Raw genomic sequence first — 23901 nt, 5'->3', positions numbered from 1 at the left:
GGTATTGACAGGTTATATGGGAGTTTTGTTCTTACTAATTTGAGATGTTCCCATACTCCTTTCCATAGAGGCTAAAACAGACAACATCCTTGGTGATACTGGTTATCCAGTTTTTTAAAAAATATATATTAATCTCACTAGTGTGAGATGATATGTCATTGTTTTTTAATATCTTTTCTTGGTAATAATTGATGATGAGTGCTTTTTTATGTGACTGATGGTCATTTTTATTTCTTCTAGGGGTGATGCATCTGTTCATTTCTTCCGTCCTCTCATTTTCTAAATGGGATTGTTGGATTTTTGTTGCTATTACTTTATATCTAGTTTTGTTGTGATAACTTTATACATCTTGGATATTAGCTCTAAATCTGATATATTATGTGCAAGTATTTTATCTCAGTCAGTAGAATATCTTTTATTTTACTCTGCGTTAGTTTCTTCTGTCTTGCAAAGACTTTTAATTTGATATAGTCGATTTGTTTGTTTTTATAATATTTGATACTACTTTTTGAAGAGACTTCACTTGCTCAATTTTATACACCATATTTCTTTTTCATAGATGAACTGGTTCTAAATCTGAGGATTATCTCTGGACTCTCAATTCTATTATGTTGGTCTGAGAATCTATCTTTAATACCATGCAAATGAATCCCAAGGTAAAGGAAGGAAATAAGAAACTGTAGAGCAGAAATCCATGATGTATAAATCAAGCAAACAGTACAAAAGATAAGTGAAACCAGGAGCTGATCTTTATTTTCTTTTTTATTTCTCTGCCTTTTTTTAGTGCCCTGGTCTTACTCCTGGCTCTGCTCTTAGGCAAGGATCACTCTTGAACGCCCCGGGGTGCTTGGGGATCAAACCCTGGTCAGTTCCATGCAAGACAAGCACTTTACCTGTTAAACTACCTCTCCAGCTTCAGTTGTTGGATTTTCAGAAGAATAAACAAGATTAAAAAAATCCTAATCTAAACTAACAAAAGAAAAAAGGGGAAAAACCCAAATAAATCAGAAAAGAAACAAAAGTAGAGAAATTACAGCAAACAATTCAAAAATGTAAAATATCATAAACACTTCAGTGCCACTTATCTGGGAAATCTAAAAGAAATGAAAGAATTATGAAACTCATATATCCTACCAGATTGAATCAGAAGAAAGCAGAAAGATGAGCACATCAATCATGAGTAAAACTGCAACTAACTAAAAATCTCTTTAAGAACAAAACCCGTTGTCTATATGGATTCACTAGTGAGTTCTACCAAATTGTTAAGGAATATATTACATGTATTTCTCAAGCTTTTCCAAAATATCGAGGTAGAAATTTCTCTTAACATCTTTTATTAAGCCAAATTACCCCAATATCAAAAGCAGATAGAGGCCAGAAACAATAATAGATGGTAGGATATACCCAGCATCCCTGAAAATTTTTAATATCTGAAATATCTTTGGTGAAGAACTACTTATGTTATTTTAGTTTTTCTTTAAATTATTTTTTAAAATAACTTGTTTTGTTTCTCTGTGTTCAGTTTAGATTCTCTGACTTCATTACATTTTATTGAATGGAACTTTCCACTATTTTGTTTATCATTTATTTCTATAGAGAGTCTCTTGCTCGCAAGCCTGGCTGTCTTCTCCAGGGTCGCTCAGAAGGGGTGGGGTGGGCTCCAGCTTCCCTCCCTGCCCCAAGCAGAGCTCCCACGACTGAAGGCCTCTGGAGCCTAGCCACAGCCATGCTCAAGGCCCCTTTCCTATGGACGAGCCTCACACATGAAGATACCGGTAGAAGAACCCAGGTGTGTCAGACCCGGGGCTGAGACCTCCAAGCCTGCTCGGATCGGGACTAGGCCTCTTCCGCCCAGATTTCCCATTTTCCAGTAGCTAGGCAGTCACACCCAGGGACTGCCCCCGGAGCCATGTAATCCCACCAATGGCCAACACCAAGCGACTTAAAACTAAGCTTTCATTTTATAGCCTAGTTCTCCCTCTGGGAGAACCTGGCAAGCTACCTAGAGTTTCCTGCCCACATGGGAGAGCCTTACTAATTCCCTATGGTATATTCATATGCCAAAACCTGTAACAATGCTGGGTCTCATTCTCCTGATCCTGAAAGAACCTCCAATGCGACATTGTTGGGAAGGACAAGCAAAGAGAGGCTTCTAAAATCTCAGGCCTAGGGGCTGGAGTGATAGTACAGCGGGTAGGGCGTTTGCCTTGCACGCCGCCAACCCGGGTTCGATCCCCAGCATCCCATATGGTCCCCTGAGCACCGCCAGGAGTAATTCCTGAGTGCAGAGCCAGGAGTAACCTCTGTGCATCGCCAGGTGTGACCCAAAACGCAAAAACAAAAACAAAACAAAATAAAATCTCAGGCCTAGGACAAATGGAGATGTTATTGAGGCTGCTCGAGAAATTCAATGATCAATGGGATGATGATGATGATGATGATTTATTTCTATGTCTTTCAATTTGCTCTCTGAAAACCTAACATTTTCTTTCAGAAACCCTATCTAATTTACACATACCTATCCTTGTTATTTTCTGTTGCTTTTCTTCAGCATCATTGTGACTCCAGTGTTGGAATGTCTTCTGTTTCCATTACTTCAACGGATATGGTGTTGATTGTAATGGGGATTTTGAAAAGGGGAATTGATTCCTGATCAGTGTTACCTGGAAAAGTGGTAATGTTGTTACTCGTATTATAACAGAGAGAGGGGTCCATGCTGTCCTGCCTCAATGGCAATTTACTGTTTCTATTCATGCCAAATGTCTGTGTAACCATTCTCCATTCTGGAGTATAGCCTTCTAGCATCGCTACTTCCTGAAGTATCAAGGGAAGGAATTCATCTGGTCTTGTGAGTATGGCATAAGTTACCTCGACTCACAGACCCTTTCCCTCCAAGGCTTTATTTCTGCTGGCAGTGCAGACTTTTTATCTCCGTTTGTAGGGTAGACTGTTATTTCCACAATCTTAGTCCTCAACAAGCAGTAGGAAATTATTTGGGGGGGAAATCTGGGCTCATATCTTTACAACATATAAACCCATGGGGAAGAGTTGCTTGTTTAGATAGAAGGTGTTCAGAATACACTGTCTTAAAATTCTGGGTTTAATTTCTCAAGAAACTATGCTATGACATGAAGATCATTTAGATATGAGAACAATGAAAGCTCTGGAAGCAAAGGAAGGCTCTTACCTTTCCAGTATGACTTTGCTCTATCTCCAAAGAAGAAACTATCATAAGTTTCTTTACCTAGAAAGTACTTTCAGAATTATTATCCAGCTGTGGATTTATTTGTTTACATGTCTAGTAGACACGAAAGTCCATCTTTTAGAGTAAAGATGAAATTTACTCTTCTTATCATGATGTCACCCTCCTGTCTTGTCTACTTTCCTAGTTTCTTGATTTTATTTCTTGGTATAAAATTTAAACCCTACTTCTTCCCAGGCTAAAGTTGTTACTTGTATTATAAAAGTAGCTTCCTCTACATGCACATTACTAAGTTGAAAATTTTTCTTCAGCAACTCATCCGACATTATTTTGCTTACTTAACCAATATAAAAAAAATCTCAGAGGAAAAATTTGCCATGTGCACTGACCAGAGTTTAGGAATTTACCCTGTATGTGTGTATAGGAGAAGGTGCTGTAATCTTCAGCCAACCCAAATATGTCATTGGGGCAGTCATTTGCCCAAAGGGTGGTAACAAGGGTCTATTTGTAGTGGCAGAAAGATAATGTTGGAGAGAAAAAAATGATTTATGTCTACTAAGGATAAAAAACTATAAGCATTATATGCCTATACCTCTATGTACATATGCATATGTATGTTTTACTTATATCTATATCTATATATCTATAAATATATCCACATGATGCTTTGCCCATATCTGTATGTTTATCTACATATCCATATTCATGCATATGTAATTGTCTATTATATACCTTCTGCTTTTTGTCTATGCCTACATTATATAAGATATTTATTCTATAGTACTTTAGATTATGTTTCAGTTAAGGATGATCCATTATATAATTAAAAATCAATGGCTATTGAACATAGGTGGCATGCATAATTCTAGAAATATATAAAGATGTTAAAATGGTCTTGTATTATAAGTGATTCTTTCAGCTGTTTAAGTTATCTTGATTTAAAGTAGGTAAAATATAATATTTTACACATAGAATGCACATATTATTTATTAACCTCATTTTTGGTATGGCATTGGTAGAAAGAATACTCCTAGAAGAAGAAACATGATGCTTTATATCATTTTGTGTTCTTATGTTGGGATATAACTTTTTTAAAATTTATTTATTTTTAATTAGTGAATCAACGTGAGGGTACAGTCACAGATTTATACACTTTTGTGCTTATGCTTCCCTCATACAAAATTCGGGAACTCTTCCCTTCACCAGTGTCCATTCTCCACCACCAGTAAACCCAGCATCCCTCCCACCCTCCCCAATCCCATCTCCCCCCACCCCACCCTGCCACTGTGGCAGGGCATTCCCTTCTGTTCTCTCCCTCTAATTAGCTGTTGAGGTTTGCAATAAAGGTGTTGAATGGCCACTGTGCTCAGTCTCTAGCCCTCATTCAGCCCGAAACTCCCTTCTCCCACATGGCCTTCGACTACATTATAGTTGTTGATCTCTTCTCTGAGTTGCCCTTTCCCCAGAATGTGAGGCCAGCCTCGAAGCCATGGAGTCAACCTCCTGGTAGTTGTTTCTACAATTCTTGGGTGTTAGTCTCCCACTCTGTTATTCTATATGCCATAGATGAGTGCAATCTTTTTATATCTGTCTCTCTCTTTCTGACTCATTTCACTCAGCATGAAACTTTTCATGCCGATCCACTTATATGCAAACATCATGACCTCCTTTTTTCTAACAGCTGCATAGTATTCCATTGTATAGATGTACCAAAGTTTCCTAAACCAGTCATCCGTTCTAGGGCATTCGGGTTTTTTCCAGATTCTGGCTACTGTAAACAGTGCTGCGATGAACATGTGTGTGCAGATGTCATTTCGATTATACTTTTTTGCCTCTCTGGGATATATTCCCAGCAGTTGTATTGCTGGTTCAAATGGGAGCTCAATATCTAATTTTTTGAGAATCATCCATATTGTTTTCCAAAAGGCCTGAACCAGTCGGCATTCCCGCCAGCAGTGTAGAAGGGTCCCTTTCTCCCCACATCCTCTCCAACAGCGGTTGCTTTTGTTCTTTTGGATGTGTGCTAGTCTCTGTGGTGTGAGGTGGTATCTCATGGTTGTTTTGATCTGCATCTCTCTGATGATTAGTGATGTAGAGCACTTTTTCATGTGCATTTTGGTCATTCGTATTTCTTCCTTGGTAAAGTTTCTGTTCATTTCTTCGCCCCATTTTTTGATGGATGGGGTTAGATGTTTTCTTCTTGTAGAGTTCAACCAGTGCTTTATATACCATTGATATCAACCCCTTATCTAATGGGTATTGTGTAAATATCCTTTCCCATTCTGTGGATAGTCTTTGTATTCTGGTCACTGTATCTTTTGCGGTGCAGAAGCTTTTTAGTTTAATGTAGTCCCATTTGTTGATCTCTGTTTTTACTAGATTGCTTAGTTCTGTGTCACCTTTGAAGATACCTTTATCTTCAATATCGTGGAGGGTTTTGCCGACCTTGTCTTCAATGTACCTTATGGTTTGTGGTCTAATGTTGAGGTCTTTAATCCATTTTGATCTGACTTTTGTGCATGGTGTCAGGTCAAGGTCTAAGCTCATTTTTTTGCATGTGGTTGTCCAGTTGTGCCAGCACCATTTGTTAAAGAGACTTCCCTTGCTCCACTTCACATCTCTTGCTCCCTTATCAAAGATTAGATGATCATACATTTGGGGTTGTGTGTAGGGATGTTCCATCCTGTTCCATTGGTCTACAGCTCTGCCTTTGTTCCATTACCATGCTGTTTTAATTGTTACTGCTTTTTAGTAAAGTTTGAGGTTGGGGAGGGTGATGCCTCCCATCGACTTTTTCCCAAGAATTGTTTTAGCTATCCTTGGACGTTTGCTGTTCCATATGAATTTTAGGATTGCCTGATCCATTTCTTTGAAGAATGTCATGGGTATCCTTATAGGGATCGCGTTGAATCTTTATAATGCTTTGGGGAGTATTGCCATTTTGACAACATTGGTTCTCCCTATCCATGAGCAGGGTATATGTTTCCATTTCCTCATGTCCTCTTTGATTTCATGGAGTAGCGTTTTGTAGTTTTCTTTGTAGAGGTCTTTTACTTCCTTGGTTAAGCTGATTCCGAGGTACTTGATTTTCTGGGGCACGATTGTGAATGGGATTGCTTTTTTCATGTCCCTTTCCTCTGCCTCATTGTTTGCATATAAGAAGGCCATGGATTTTGGGTATTGATTTTATAGCCTGCAACTTTACTGTATAAATCTATTGTTTCTAAGAGTTTCTTAGTAGAGGCTTTAAGCTTCTCTAGATATAGTATCATATCCTCTGCAAATAGTGAGAGTTTTATTTTTTCCTTTCCTATCTGGATGCCCTTAATCTCTTTTTCTTGTCTAATAGATATTGCAAGTACTTCCAGTACTAGGAATATAACATTTTTTACCTGAAGGCTTAATTCAAGAATTTTTAGACTTGATATTTCTTGCAGTAGATTTTTTTTATTTTGAGAGGGGTGCTATATCTCTTAAAAATATTGTTTTTTTTGGTTAAAGCACATATTACAAAATCAATTTTTAAAGGATGTGTATTGTAAATAGGCTTAAGATTAATGTGGAAAATTATGACTAGGTAATAAACAGCTGCTTCATTATAATTGACAGCATGTTCTGACTTTTTAAATTTTATAAATTATATTTTATTTAAAATATTACATAAAGGGGCTGGAGCAATAGCACAGCGGGTAGGGCATTAGGGTGTTTGCCTTGCATGCGGCCGACCCAGGTAAAAAACCCAGCATCCTGTATGGTCCCCTGAGTACCGCCAGGGGTGATTCCTGAGTGCAGAGCCAGGAGTAACCCCTGTGCATCGCTGGGTGTGACCAAAAAAGAAATAAAATAATGAAAATAAAATAAAATATTACATAAAACAGCTTAATAATTTTGGTATAAAATTATTTATATTGATGAAATTAAAAACATATCTATTATTAACAGCAATTTGATGGAAGTCCACATATCAACTTTTATTAACTTTTACTTTTTTATTTTAAATTGAATGAGCCATCTTGATGGTTTGTTCTAGAAATTACTGTGCACATTACAAGTATAAATGATTACAGTTTAAGGGAAAGCAGAATTTTTATTCTTTTCAAATGCTGAAACTGCTTTTTAAAATCGTTCTAACTACATGAATCGTACTTTTGAAATGTTTCTTTTATGGCACTTCAAATATTGAAATTTATGTGGGAGAGTCACACATACAAAATGAGATTTAGTATTTATTTACTTTAATAATGATAAGTAAACAAGATACTATTTAATTTTGAGGAGCAAATAGAAAGGAATTATATATTGATATACATGATCATTGTATGCATTCAGTTAGAGTCATCTGGTCTTAGGGTAGATAAAATTAGATCCTGAAATAATTTCTGGCCTCAATCTCTATCTATTGGATTTTTTTTTGGTTTCCCAATCACTTTATTTGGCTCTTATGTGCAGTTATCATAGTCTCAGATCTCAGGCTACTCTTTGTGGGGAGGGCATTACTTCTGGGAATCTGATTCACATCTTTACAACCCTTAAACCTAAGGGAAAGGTGTTAGTTCATAGTTTATTCTCTATCTTGGTGAGGGAAGAGATGCTGAGATTTGCCACTGGCTAAAAACTGGTACAGGCAGTCAGTTTTCCATCGGGTGATAGAGTTATTTCTATTTGGAGGAAAAGATGAAAATTAAAGATGTCAACTTCTGAAAGATAAAATCATATTGATATTGTTTACTAGTTTGAAGTCTCATGCTTATTACCTAAAATCTCAAAAATTGGTGTTGGAAGTTACTTTTGAAACTTTAAGTTCATAGCAACATACTGACAGGAAATAAATATAAATGTTTCCCACCTTTATCTCTTAGAGCTCTTTGACATGTATTGTTTCCCTTCAAATTCTTATTTGTCAAGTACAAATGCCTGTACTTAAAAATGTGACCCTATTTAGAGACAGAGTTTAAAAAATTACATAAAAGTAACACTGACTTATAACACTATAATAGGTCTGAATTGCACGGTCCCATTATGAACACTACCAAATACCCAGTTTACATTCATCACTGTACAATAATTCTCTTCTTACCCTGATTCTACTTCTCTGGTAAGCACCATTTTGTTCTCATAACCTAAGAAGTTTTTTTTGCTTTATTTGTTTTGTTTGCTTTTTATGTATGTCACATATTAATGAAATCATATCGATGTCCTTTTCTGTTTGACTTATTAAAAATTACTCCTAGTCAAATTAAAAGAATTTTAACAAGATCAATAATCTCCTGAACCCAAGGCATTTGCTAACATAGAGGGTTTATTTTGTTATTGTTTGTCTTTTTGCATATTAGATTTTTTTTTAAATTTGAAGCACCAAGATTTACAACACTGTTAATGATACGGTTTTATGCACACAATGTTCTTACACCACAACATCCCCCTACCATTGTCACAGGGTCCCCTCCCAGCACCCTCAACACCTCCAACACTCACTCTCCTGCTCTTCATCCTTCAAAAGTTCAGTTCTCTAGCCTTCTTTGCTATAACTTTTCCATTGAGATAAGAATCTATGTATCTATTTACCTTTTAATTTTGATTATTGGACCATACATGGCTATGTTCTGGACATAGTGGTTCTGTGTTCACTGGTCATTCCTAAGATACTGGAAAGACAATATAATATGCAGAGGATCAAACTTAGATCAACAGCATACAAGACACACAACTTACCCTTTGTTCTCTTGCTCAAACTTTGTTAGTTGTATTTAAAAGGTGCACAATTTGTTAACTGTAATTATTGTACAGGTGTAGATCTATTTCTGGGTTCTTAATCTTCTTTTATTAACCTGTGAATCTGTTTTTATTTTAATAACATGCCATTTTGAGCTGGAGATATAGTACAGTGTGTAGAAGCTTGACCTGTATGCAATTGACCAAGGTTTGCTCCCTTGCAACACTTACGGCCCCCAGAGAACCACCACAAGTAATCCCCAAGTGCAGAGCCAATATCTGAGCATGACAGGGTGCTTCTCACCACACTCCAAAAATGCTGTTTTGATTTTATGATTTAGTTTAAACTCAGGGAATATTATAGTAAATAAATAATCACAGGGAAAATAAATTTAAAGGATAGGTTTATGGTAAATTTTGATCCAAATGATTGGTGTACTGACACCAAAGACATATTTGAATACAGAGACAGACACACAGAGGGTAGAGATGGAGGGAGAAGACCTTGTTTATTCTCTTCTTCTTTTCCCGTTTTCATTATCCATTTTTCTCCAGTTGATGGCAAGATTTGTGTACTTTGATCCTTCAAAAAACTCAAATAGACTTTAATATTATCAGGGTACTTCACTGTAGATTTAAATAAGAAATCAAGAAGCAAGAAGAGTAAGGTTGTTTATTAGAGAAAATAATAGCTATTATTATAGACTAACATCATGGGTATTAAAAATCTTTACCAACATGAAAAAAATTATATCTTCAAGTATGCACTGACTAAGAAGTTATGTTTTAGATTTAGACTATTTGGATTTTAAATCTTGGGTCTGCCATTCACTCTGTTATTTTGGGTCATTACTATAATGCAATAGTCTCAGTTTCCTCTTCTGCAAATTAGAAGATAATACTATATTAGGGATAAACGGGTTAATCAATACAAAGCATTCAGAAAATAAGTTTCCTTCACTACGCTCTGATTTTTGATACCAGCTTATCGCTTTTAGTCACTCTAATACTCTGATGAAAGACTATTGTGAATTTTTGTGGTGGAAAAGTATAATTCATTCTACTCAAAGACATCAATGATGGGGATTTCTAAATTACATAACTATGGCATTAGTTTAGGAAATTAGCATCTTAAAGCGTTCTCCAAGATAGAGAAGGTGGCAGCACATTCATGAGATCTGCTCATTGTCCTTCAAGACAAAGAAATATAAACACTATTTGATCACTATTTAATCTAGTTCTTTCTTGGCTAAAACTTTTATACCAGGAACTAGCCAGGAATTAATGAAAGGATGACCCAGAAAGCATATTAGAGTTATCATTGGTTTGCTTCATTTATCAGTGAGCACAGCTGGATTGAAATTTGGATCCTTTATCTTTAATGCCTGTGTACTGGCAGAATGAATGCCCTTCGTACAGGCAACATACCTGGGAAATTCCGCCATATTTTACCTAACGAAAGTGATGCATAGAATAAAATGCAGCAATGGAGTTCTGCACGGAGACACCAGAACAACATTGACTGTGTTTGTGATGACAATCTTAAGGTTACTCATACCTGAATATACTTTTTAGCAAAAGTCTTAAGTACACATTTCCTATCTTCAACCTCTGATCAGTGGGACAATACTTTCATGGTAAGAGGAAAGCTAAACTCAGTGATATAATTGTGAAGCAATGCATAATTTAGGTATAGGGCAATTTAGGCTGAAGTGGTTTGTTGTTGCAAACATATTGTAATGTGGATACTTGTGTGGTTTGTTTAAAACAAAAAGTGAAAATGATTCTTATGTTTAATTTGCAAATAAGTTGAAATGAAATACAGCCACTTGAAAGGTTTTATGATATACCAAACTTGTATTTTGTGCTGAAAATTATGTTAATAATCATCATATAAAGAAGTTGATTTTGCTTTATGTGAATAGTATTATATCTTATTCAAAATTTTAAACAATTGAGACACAGTTTTCTTTTTTCCCTACTCACCAAATATATCTATGGATGAAGCAGATTTATACAGTAGCATCAAGGATAAGTTCATTTAGTGAGCATGCAGCTTTATTCCTTAAGTTTCTGGAGCTACATGTAATAGTGTACAGTTTTCCATAATTGTATAGAGCTGTATGTGTAGCATACAATTTTCTCATATATGGGTATTTAAGCTTAAGGGGTTTTCTTTAAAATCTAACTCTACAGTTAGATTTACAGTTAGATTACAGTTAGGCCAAATGCTCAAGTCAAGAATTGAGTTCTAGGTATATTAGCAAAAAGTGATCATTATGCAATTTATTCATTCAGTTTTATGTAATATTGTATTTATTTGTATATAATATACTTGTGAATATCATTTATCCTTTAAAATTATACCTTTATACTTGTACCTTCAATGTGCATTTATTGAGATCATCATCACTTTTGTTTTTCTAGAATTCTCTTTTACATTTATGTGGTTCTTTTTAATTTACATGTGAATATTTTACACTTTCTTTCTTGTGCTGCAGCTTTGGATCTTCAACTGCTTCCTAAACAATCCATGCGCAAAACATCCAGCAAAACCATAATCAGTTTAGCTCCTCCTATGGGCCAAGTAGTCTGTAAGATCCTGCTATGTACAATGAAAAATTTGCCAAGGCTTCTTATCTTCTGTGAATCTCTAATAACCACATAAAAATAACTTTAGTACAAACAGTGGATGAGCTCAGCAAACCCTTCTTCAGTTTGGAGAGAAATAAAATTGCTTTGATTTGAGAAATATTATGGGGCACCTAAGTGGAATAGGGCCAGACTTCGAAAGTCACAAGAATGAGGATGAAAGAGATGACATGAGGATGAGTTTATCTTGGAAAGGAGGCTGAAGAGTAAGTATGCCTGGCCCCAAGAACAGTGAGGAAAATTGACAACAGCCATTGCAGAAATTTGGGAGTATCTCAGGCAGTCTTGGGGAGCTGGAGGTAGAAGTATGTCAGATGAAATATGAAAATTTGCACTCACTCTACCTCTAAGGACTTTGAATGACAGATGTAGGAGTTTAGACTTTGGAATACCAGGGAACCAGTGATGGAATGATGGAATAGAATGTGAGATGCTTAGGTATTCATAAACCTAAGGCATTTAATGTAAAAAAGCTAGGAGGACATCTCTGATGACAGAGATAAGGACTTAGTTGGGAGATACAAGCATAAAGACCAAGAAAGCATGGGGTGATTGTCAAAAAAGATTTTGGAGTCCTGTACTTGAAGTTGGATCACAGATTTAGTACTTCCTAATTGTGTAACCCCAGGTAAGTCACTGACGTTTCTTCAGGGCAGCCTTAGTCTGCAACATGGTGCTCAGAAAATGACTGAGTTTTGTATGGGGTAGTGTTGTGGTGCGTGCTACAAACTTTGAAATTCTTCCCAAATTTTAGCCATTAAGTATTATTATTATCTGGAGCCATGGTTTTCACTAGACTCAATTCAATGTCAAAATATACATTTATTGGAGTAATAGCATTGTATCATTATCCAAGTTTAATTACACCAGTAAAGTTGATCAGTAAAATTGATCACTAGAAATCTACATTAAGTTCACTATTCAAAGTCCAATTCTCATTTCACTACACAAATTTGCCTTCTAACTCAAGTTTCATATCCTCTTTTCTCCCTTGTTTCACTGTTAATTGGCCTTATGGTCTAAAAAGTTATTTTTTAATTTGGGTTATCTCTTTTCTATACCTAGATGCCCCTTATGAGTGGAATTTATGGAAAGAGAAGGAATGAAATGACTAAAAGAGTAGATGCTTGTATTTTTAAAAAATCTGAGTTCTTTTACTAAACATAATTCCCTCTAGACTCATCCATGCTACTGAAAAAGGTCAAGTTTTATTTTCTAATAGCCGAATAGTATTCTGCTATGCATGTACGTATATTCTTTATCTAATCCTCTGTCTGTAAACATAGCTTTTGACTCTTAACTATAATTTATGATGTGGTAATAAACATAGCATGTCTGTGTATATCTTTGAATTAGTTATTTTTTCCTAGTAAATACCAAAACCTAAGATAAGTGGATCATATGGAATATCTATTTAAAACTTTTGTTTATAGTGTCCACATCCAGTTCTGTTCATGGGGTTGCAAGGCCACTCCTGTGTTGTGACTGAGAGAAAGACTTGGCAGTGCTGAGTTATCAGGGATATACTCAGTGGGGTTGGTGATCCGATTCCTGGCCTAGGGATATGATCCGATTCCATATGCTAGGTGATCCGATTCCATATGCTAGGGATATGATCCGCCCTTTTGAGTGAGTCATAGCCTTCATCCCATTATTTTTAAGTAAAGATTTTGTGTACTGTTTTTCTTGCAATTTTTATACATTTTATTTTCATAAAGTAATAGCACAGCAGGTAGGGTATTTGCCTTGCATGGGCAGACCTGGATTTGGTTTCTCCATCCCTCTCAGAGAGCCCGGCTAGCTACAAAGAGTATCCCACCTGCATCGCAGAGCCTGGCAAGCTACCTGTGGCATATTCGATGTGCCAAAAATAGTAACAACAAGTCTCACAATGGAGATGTTACTGGTACCCACCTGAGCAAATTGATGAACAACAGGACAACAGTGTTACAGTGTTACAGTTCATAATAGTTCATTACAGATAATATTCAAACACCCACCCCACCAGCGAGCATCTTCCCACCACAATAAGAGGGAAGTTTGTGGAGGTTGTTGTATTTCCTTCTGAAGTCACTTAAGTCACATATATAAGAGAATACAAGCAAGTATGTTAAAACCAAACAAATGTGTGCTACTTTAGGTACATCAGTGGGCTAGAGTATAAGAGGTCATGTAGTCACATTTGCTCCAGGAAATACTGCATGGCTCTCTTCCAAGAGCTTTATTTTATAGTTTCTGGATCTTGGCCATTGATGAGATTATATGATAGTGAGGGCAGTTGTGGGTGTGACTGCCAACCTACTGGAAAACTGGGGACCTGGGCAGAGGAGGCCCCATCTGGATTCGAACAGGCTTGGAGATCTCAGCCACCCACCGGTTCTGCATACCTGGGTTCCTCTGTTGGTTCCTTCATGGGTGAGGCTCGGACAAGTGTGTGGTGAGTGGCCTGAGCATTGGCTGAAGCTGGGTTCTGGAGGTTTTTGGCTGCCAGGGTTCTGCTTGGGGTGGGGAGGGAAACTCAACCCATCCCCCTCTGAGGTGCCCAGGTGAAGACAGCCTAGCTCGGGGTCAGAAGATTCTGCCTATGTACTGTTTTTCATGATGTATACACCAGTTTCTTATCTTTTGGATAGCAAAATTACACATTTCATGTGATATTATTTGGATTTACTTTTCTTTGCTGCTTTAAGATGGCAAACATTAATTTGTATGCCCATTTGTCATTTATATGGATCCTTTGAAGAAGTCTCTGGTCAGATTCTTCCATTTTTAATTCAGATCATTTTGCTATTACTGAGTTGTATGAGAATCTTTGAATATTTTGGATATTTAAGGGTTGGGGATAGCTATAGCTCAGTGGAAAAGCATGTTTCTCATGTTTAAGTCACTGGGGTCAATTCCACACACATACTACCCTATCAAGAAAACAGGCCATTATGTGGTACGTCTTATTATAAATGATATAAAATTATCCTCTCCTATTTGGTAATCTTATTTGTTTCAATGTATTTTTTGGTATAATTTTCACTGCATAGAACCTATTTATTTTGATGTAATTCTATTTGTTTATTTTGGCATTTATTTTTGTTGTTGGAGTTTATCCCCAAACACTGTTCTCAGACTGTCACTGTCACTGTTATCCCGTTGCTCATCAATTTGCTCGAGTGGGCACCAGTAACATCTCTCACTGTGAGACTTATTGTTGCTGTTTTTGGCATATACAATACGCCACAGGTAGCTTGCCAGGCTCTGCCGTGTGGGCGAGATACTCTTGGTAGCTTGCCGGGCTCTCCGAGAGGGGTTGAGGAATTGAACATGGGTTGGTCGCATAAAAGGTGAAAGCCCTACCACTGTGCTATCGCTCCAGCCTGTTCTCAGACTAATGTCAGGAAATATACTATCTGTTTTCTCTAATATTTTAGGGTTTTGGGTCAGACATCTAAGTGTTTTATCCATATTGAATTAATTTATGTGTTTTGAGGTAGCTACATTTATTTATCTAGACATGTATTTAATCAATACAAATTTAGCACCTACTTTAGAGCTACTATTAGGCACTGAGAAAATTATTGTGAACAGAAACCTTCTGACTTCTTGGAGGTTAATTTCATTTGATCGAGTCAAATAACAAAGTGATTGAACAACAGTATGTTGTGTGTTGATAGGAACAATGGACTTTATAAATACCCCAGTTTTCCTGGAAAAGCTCTGGTTTATGTGCCACTTGTAATCATCATAAATAGCTTTCTTGCAGTTGCATATAAGTCTCTTTGAACAATAAATCATATGACACATATCACCTCAGGAATAAAAAATAACTGAGCTGGATAAGGATACAAGATCTGTGGTGGGTGTTACCATACTGTAATGGTTAGTAGGAGAAACTTGTGTTTCTCTTGCTACTAAAATGTTATTTGATCAGAGATTAGAACAGAAGAAATGAGACATAATGAGAAATTTCTAGACAATTGCAAAGACACTAAAGGGAGAGCATATTTGAGATGATTAGGGCTTTGTAAGAAGGGCTGCCATGAATGGAGAGGAGTGAAAATGCCAAAGAATTATAGGAGATTTCTTTGGACCTTTCCAATCACTTCTGTACCTGTGGGTATCAGTCAATAAGGAGTTTGCCTTAACTCTTAGTTGACAATGAAAGGCAATGAAAAATTTGAACAAAAGAGTAATATGAACTAACATGTTTTTAAAGAGTCATCTTGCACTGCATGGGAGGCAAGGTTGGAAGTACAGAGATGAATTAGAATAGGGTAGTGCTAATCAAGGCAAGAGATCACAATGGCAGAAAACAACTTGGTTATGGTTGATAAAATTATCCTTACCTCCAGCCATTGTCATTTCTTGCCTGGACTTTGGGAGCACATTCTTATTGATGTTTCTGTTAACATCCTTGTTACTGTATGTAGCAAAATGTTATGCATACATATTAAGAGTTTAACTAGCAGAATCTTCTAGAAATTGTATGTGGAGTGGGGGGGAAAAAGGATATAAGAATGACTCAAAGATCTTGGGCCCAAATAATGGGAAGAATGGTGTGGCCATTTAGAGAGATGGTAAAGTTTGTGAGAGGAGTAAGTTTAATGACAAAGAAGAAGGCAGCTTGCAAGCTTAGTGTTGTCAATGTTTATCCATTAAAAATTCTGTGACTGTATAAAGTAGGCAGGTGGGTATATGGATTTTGAGTTCTGGACACAAAGTCAGTTCAAAGATACAAACTTTGGAGTCATTGAAATGCCAGTGGTATTTAAAAACATTCATTGGATCGCATGGTACTGTCTCTGAAATGAGGATAGTTACAAAAAGAAAAGAGAGCAAGGACTGATTCTTCCTATATCCACACTGGGAAGCTAGGTGATTAGGATGAAAGAGTAAGTTCAACTTACTGAAAGGGAATTGCCAGTGCAGCTAGAGGAAGATAAAGAAAGTAGTATTTCATGGCTTGTTTCGAAGTAAAAAACAGATTTCAAGAAGAAAGTTGTGAAAAGTCATAACAAATATACCTAACAGAGGAAAGAGACTACTTGGAGCTCAATGTAAAGCTAATAGAACTGGTTCGGGTTTTGTTAAATGAACACCGATGCTATTGTAAATACATTTGGCATTGTAGTAGAACATCCCATAGGTTTTCGTTTCCACACTCCATTCTCATTTCCTAACCATTAACCTGGTAGAAGTAATAAGTGGTCCTTAGGTAGGATCTTTCAGGCAGGCATAATTTTAGATTCCAAGATAACTGCCTATTTCCTTCTAAGCAGCTACTAGAATGAATTCTTCTCACACCTGCCAGTTATTTCTTTGTTTGATCAACCTGAAGTTGAATACACTTTTCTTTGTTTAACTGAACTCTATCTTTAGGCCCATTTCTTCCTGTCAGGTCCTCTGCCAATATAGAAAGCAATCAGTTACCATCACCTTCATAAAACATGCCCTTCTTGTACCTGAAACTAGTAACCAGATCACCTCTTAACCTGCTTGCTCTTCAGAATAAACAATACTGCTGCCTTTCATCTTCACATAAAGGTCCTACTTTAACCCTCTTTATGTGTATGAAAAAGCATTTTAAGCAAGTTTTGGTTTCCGCTAGGCCTTCTTATCACCTGTGTGCCTTGTCCTGCAGTCCACATTTTTATTATAGTTCATAGACATATTTTCATGTGGAAGACACAAAAAGAATGAATGTTTTTATCTTCGTTTCTGTCATAGGTTTGATCTCAACAGTGTATAAACCCTAAAAGAATATAAACATGTGTGTTTTGCCTCTGTATGTGTGCTGACAGAAAGAGCCAAAAGTGGGGTGAGGGTTGTGGGAGGCGGAGAAAGGGAAGACAATGATATTCAAAGAATACCTGACTCACAGTTGAGCTCAAAGAGAGTCACTTTATCTCTGGTAGCTCCTTGGCAATAAGCATGGGTGGCTAGATGCTGTCTTTCTCAGCAAGATTCCATTTTTCAGAATGTCTGCATACTTTTGAAATACCTGAAGGATTTGTTTTGTTTCCAAAATAGATAATAAATGAGTGCTTTATTAGGAGTACCTAATTTTCCTACGACTGCTTTTCACTTGTGCATCTTCCAAAAGACATTTCCAGATCCCAATGTGAACCGTTGGATATGAGAGATCATGACAAATGACATACTAGGAGTCTTAGAAGAAGAATAAAAAGGTATTTCAATCCATAAGGCACAAAACTTAACAGGGGTTTACAACTAACCAAGCTTCATCAATTGCATAGATTTTGATGACTGAGATTTTTCATATTTTGACATTAATAATTGTTCATCTATTTAATTTAGTTTTGGCTACTCATTTAAGATAGAAAATTGATAGACTAGTAACATCCAGCATTTATAAACTGCCTGACATTAATCTTCCCATATGTAAAATGAGTATCACATAATTGTGAATTGGAAGTGCACTTTGATGTATGTTAAAACAAAAGAAGCTCTGTGCAATAAGAAGATTTGTGTGGCTAGCCACAGAAATTAGGAAACTAAGGTACCTTGCAGAGAAGATTTATAATTGTTCAACTGCATCCAGATGCTCTAATTGTATCTGTGTCTGAAATCTCTGATGGGCTGTTTCAATTCAATATTCTGAAGCCTTGATTTTCTCAAAGGTTAAGGCAGAAAATAAAAGCAACACTGCTTTGTAATGTCTATTGATCTTGAGTTTATATTAATGTCTTTGGCATTGTGGAAGAATCATTGCTTATCCTTACAACCACAGTTTGTTTTCAGTCTTAGCTACTGAGGCTAATAAATAGGCAGGTGAATGTTCTCTGGAATGTTCTTCCAAACGTTTCACATTTAAGTACGCCAAATATGTTAAAATGACAGGCCTCCATAGAAGAAACCCACAAAAACGTAAAGGAAAAAAACCCCAGTTACTCTATTTTTATCTCACTCACGCTGACTGTAGAGGTCTCTGAACAGTAGGGAGGCATAAATGAAATTTATCACCAGATAAGCCTTCCAAAAGACAAGGCAGGAGAGAGAAAGTATCATTCTCTTGTAGATGGTTTTTTCCACTGAAAAGGGTGAAGCTCCCGCACCCAGAATCACCGCATTTCTCTCTTGCTGAGCTCGGCGCTGAAAAACAGCAAAGAATGCAGTGGTGCACAAATGTGTGCTGAAATTTTTTTAAATGTTCACTGACCTTTGGGGAGCGTTCATGCTGTTTAAGAACCTACTGACCTATAGGCAATTACGGTACATAAATGCCTTGCTTCTGCTGGGAATTCAGCTTTGAGTTCTTGCCTGCTGCTGCTCTCTCCTTTCCTCCTTTTTTTCCCCAAACAACCACGTTTTGCAGCCAAGAGCCAAACCGCCTCAATCTACAGGGAAAGCGTAGGACTGGCCTCTCTGCCTCGGCTGGTTTCATACTGCTGTTTGCTTACAAACATTCAGTTACCAGGAAATGTGGAGTCAGCTCTGCTCCGTTCCACTTAATTTTCTTCACCCCATGCACTGGGTTTTTCTCTTCTGCTGCCCCAGCTGTTCTTGCTTTTCCCAGGATGGCAGAGTTCGCCCCAGCTGCAATCTGTGCTTCCTACAAATATCCTTAGTTGCCTACTTGACCTCAGCTGCCCTGGCTAAATTTGTCATTTCCCCAGCCTCCCAAAACAACTCTGAAAACCTGGTGGTAGCAGCTACCGCAGGGACAAGCAAATAACAAAAGCATCAATGAAAATGGGAGCACCATTTTGAATCAGACCCAGACCTGGGTTCAAATTCTATGTCTACTATTATCACACGTTTCTTAATCACTTGAGAGCTTTGGTCTCTGCAGTTGCAGAAATGATAACATAAGTTTCTTTTTTAAGATGAACTACATTAACATGTAAAACTTCAATAACAGTGTAGGCTCCTTCACCTTCATTTTCCTCCCCCAAATAGACTCTTGTCTGTGGTCAAGTGTTCAAATCTCCAAGACAAACACTTCTACCTCACAGGCACATACATTATTTGAGGGGATGAGAATCTGTGTGTGAAAAATTAAAACAGAATTCAGGTTTAAAATAAAATGCGAAATCTAACAATGCAAAATAAATCACAAAACTGAAGATAATTCATGAATGAATGTGAGAGACAGCTATAGGAACTCACTCAGAAATAATCAAAACAGATTTTATGGAACTGATACAGTTTGAACTGGATCTTCAAGGTGGAGATAAATTGGAGAAATGAAAACATGATGGAGAGAAAGAACCTTGAACAAATGTACAGAATGGTGCAAGTACAGGTGTGTGGGAAACAACGTGGAAATACTGTCTGAACTAGAGCAGAAGGTTAGCTGACAAAAAGTTTCAGGATAGGGAGCCAGAGCAATAGTATGTGCAGGTACGGAGCTTGCCTGGATGCACCAGACCCAGATTCAACCTTCAGCAGGAGTGACCCCCTAAATGCAGAGTCAGGAGTAAGCCCTGACAACTGCCAGGTATGGGGGAAAATGTGTCAGGACAGGGTACTTTGCTATATTTAGGAAATAAAAATTTAGGATTCTGAGAAAACATTAATTTCATCATCATCATCATCATTCCATTGATCATCAATTTTCTCGAGCGGTCTCAGTAATGTCTCCATTCTTCCTAGCCCTGAGATTTTAACAGCCTCTCTTTACTCATCCTTCCCAATGGTGCCGCATTAGAGGCTCTTTCAGGGTCAAGGGAATTAGACCCATCATTGTTACTGGTTTTGGTATGTGAATACGCTACGGAGAGTTTGCCAGGTTCTCTCATAAATACAATGAATAAGTTTTATTATATAAAATACTACGTAGTCTAAAACATTGTTTGAGGGGTGAGAGTCTGTGCATGAAATTTAAATTTAACTAAAAAATTTAATTTACTAAAATAAATTAATGTGGTAACTCAAGGACTATGTCCATTGACCCCACATTTCTTGAGGATTTTAAAGAGAGAAGGAAACTGGTGAATAGGGCTCTTAAGAATAGGGAGGTGGGCCACATCTGTGATGCTCAAGGATTATTCCTGGCTCTGTGCTCAGGAGTGGCCTCAGATGTTGCTCAGGAAGCCATGTTCATTGCTAGAGATAAAATAGAGCTAGCCATATATAAGGCAGGCACCTACCTCCTGACATACTATCACTCTAGCCTCAAGAAGAGCACTTATTTTTATTTATTTTTGCTTTTTGGGTCACACCCAGTGATGCTCAGGGGTTACTCCTGGATTTGCACTCAGGAATTACTCCTGGCAGTGCTTGGGGGACCATATGGGATGCTGGGGATCAAACCCAGGTCGGCCGCATGCAAGGCAAACGCCCTACCCGCTCTGCTATCGCTCCAGCTCCCCCCAAGAAGAGCTTTTAAATGGAGATCAATTTGATAAAATGTCAGAATGATTTGGAGAGAGATATGACTTGAGAATAGGAAGAATGGTGCTTCTGTATTCTCCAGTTAAAATATAGCTCTCACAACTATAGAGATAGAATTTTTCTCAAAGATGTAAGCCAAAGATATATGTTTTCTGCAACTTTTAAAATTACAGAATGTGAAAGTGCTGAATAAAAGCACTGTCCAACATGAAGGTACTTCTAGTTAGTATTAATCCAAGTTCTTAGATTATAATTAAAACCCTTAAAGCCCAAAGATCAGGAGTCTACCATCTTTTACCATTGGGGAGGCGCAATCATGACCTCTGTGTAGAAATCTCTACATGAACCTTAACAGTGAGAGTGATTTCTGCAACACTGCTCTTTTGCTTTGATTTAGATTCACAAAGACAAGACAAAATTAAATAATAATGTTATCCTTGGATATGTCTTTAGAAAAACGTAGAAAACACCATAGCATACCTTTTATTCACTTTTAGATATTTATCTTATAACCATCTAAATTAGTTTTTTTTAAAAGAAAACATACATCTGGAGAAATAAATCTCAAAGATTTTGATTTTCAGATTTGGTATTTCTTTTGTATCTAACCCTTCAATTCACCAAAATTTCTGATAATTAGCTTGCTAAAAGCCGGTAATAGTATAATTCTTACTGATAGTTATGATTATTTATTAAAGCTATTTTTATTGCCATCCAGTTCATTTTAGAAGATTCTAGGGTCAGGGCCAGAGCAATAGCACAGCAGGTAGGGCATTTGTCTTGCAAGTGGCCAGCCAGGTTCGATCCCCGGCATCCCATGTGGTCCCCCAAGTACCGCCAGGAGTAATTCCTGAGTGTAGAGCCAGGAATAACTCTGAGCATAGCTGGGTGTGACCCAAAAAACAAACAAAAAGAATATTCTAGGGTATATACAAATACTTTCCTTTTTTTGTAACAATAGGATGTTAAAATGTGTATTTACACAATCCTATTAATAATACAAACCAAAAAGTTTTTCTCCTCTGTTACTCAGTGCAAGGATAGGTAAAAATTATATCACATGCTGTGACACTATTGCTAGTTAAAATGCTGTTGTCAACATGTTTTTATGAGACACTGCGCATTTACCTACCAACTACTTTGTTTTTAGATGCACTAGATACTAGTTATTCTAATCAGTGATGAGCAGTTTTTGCTTCAGAGTACTAAGGGTTTGCAGTGATGGAAACAAACTATTTCTTTAGCATATGATATAATTGATGCACTTTCACATATATAAATAATTAATGTATGACCCCCAAAGAGACATAATCTTTAACTACTTACTTTATTCTTCAAAGATAATTTTTTTTCTAAAATTAGGACATTCAAGCACAGAGAAACAAATAATACAAATGCACCTTCATTTGATTACTAGATTAACAGTCAACCCTGTTAACCGTATTGTAAAAAAAACTAAAATAAATTCATCTGAAGAACATAGACATTCATTCTAGTGGACTAATATAGAAGATTCAACAGTTCACAAATGATGTTCATGTCTCTCAAGATGCTGATGCAAGTCTAATTACCCAAGTGACTTGTCAATGCAGAACTCTGACCAGAGACATATCTTTCTCATCAGTCATAGGACAGGGGAGTGAATATGCTCAGTGGGTAAATATATCTTTCCCAGTTTCTATGTTCTAATTCTAGAAATTTGAGAACAGTGTGGCTAGAATCAGCAGATCAGTAAATACCAACATTTAGAGTTTAATTTTAGTTGAAAATTTTGCTCCTTCATTTGGTTGAATTGCACAATTCTCAGTATGGATGGATACCTAACAGATAGTGAAGAAAACTTTTCTTTGTTCCATTTTGACTTGGTTGACTCCACCTGTAGCTCTCTTGAGTCATTTCTGAATCTGTGCTCAGGAATCACTCCTAGTGGTGCTTGGGGGATTGTATTCGGTACCGGGAATTGAACCAGGGTTGGTCATTTTTTAAAACTATCTCTGTATTGTCTCTCCAGTCCCAGAAAAAAATGCTTGAGAACTGTGCAAATGAATCGAAGTTTAGGAAAACTGGTCTTTACTCCAAGGGCCATTTCTTTTTCTATAGATTCACCCTGGAATTATTTTTAAACATATATTAATTCTTCTTCAGTTCTTCACCCACTTTCCTTCCTAAAACACCTCATACTGACTTTTTCCATATTTACTTATGTTTAATTTTCCTTCACAAGTTAACCCCATCATAACTCTTACTGTCTTCAGAATAAAATAATATTTATCAATACCTATAGCTAAAGTACAGAAGAATTTACCTTGGGTACACAAGAATTTACTTTGGAATTTTTTATTTATTTTTAACCACACCTGAGGGTGCTCAAGGCCGACTCCTGGTTCTGTGCTCAAGGATCACTCCTGGTGGGGCTTACGGGTCCATGGCGGGTGCTGGGAGATCAAACTTGAGTAGACAGTGTGCAAGGGAAATGCCTTGTATTATTGCTCCAGCCCCACTTTGTGTAATTTTGTTATAAGTTCCAGTAACAATTTTCATAAGTTCTAAAGAAGGATGAAGGAGAAGCAGCAGTCTTGAGTTTTTAATGCTTATTTTCAAATTCCTTTCTTAAATTTTGAGTTATGGGTCATCATTTATTTTCACGACCAAGTTTTTTTTTCCCTTGGCTTGTGTTTCTCTTTTCATTCCCTTGGCATATATATGTGTGTTGCTATGGATAATATATATCAATTCGCAACTTGGTTTATTACAGACTCTGTGTGATGCTTGAATAAGAACTAAAGTGAAGCTGTGGTATGGCTTAGAGGTAAGAAGATCATCTTTCCTTTGACATGGAGGAAGTTTCTAAGGCTAATTTCCCATACCATCTTAGACCTAATGGCCTTTACTAGGGTTAAGCAAAAATTTCCCCCCCTTTTTTTAAAAAAGATGAATTAGTTTGTTTTAAAAAAATATGTAAGTTAAGTGTTTGGGGGAGAAGACCA

This window comes from Sorex araneus, chromosome 2 (assembly GCF_027595985.1).
Source record: "Sorex araneus isolate mSorAra2 chromosome 2, mSorAra2.pri, whole genome shotgun sequence".
In the NCBI taxonomy this organism is placed as follows: domain Eukaryota; kingdom Metazoa; phylum Chordata; class Mammalia; order Eulipotyphla; family Soricidae; genus Sorex; species Sorex araneus.
This window is presented reverse-complemented; position numbering follows the sequence as displayed.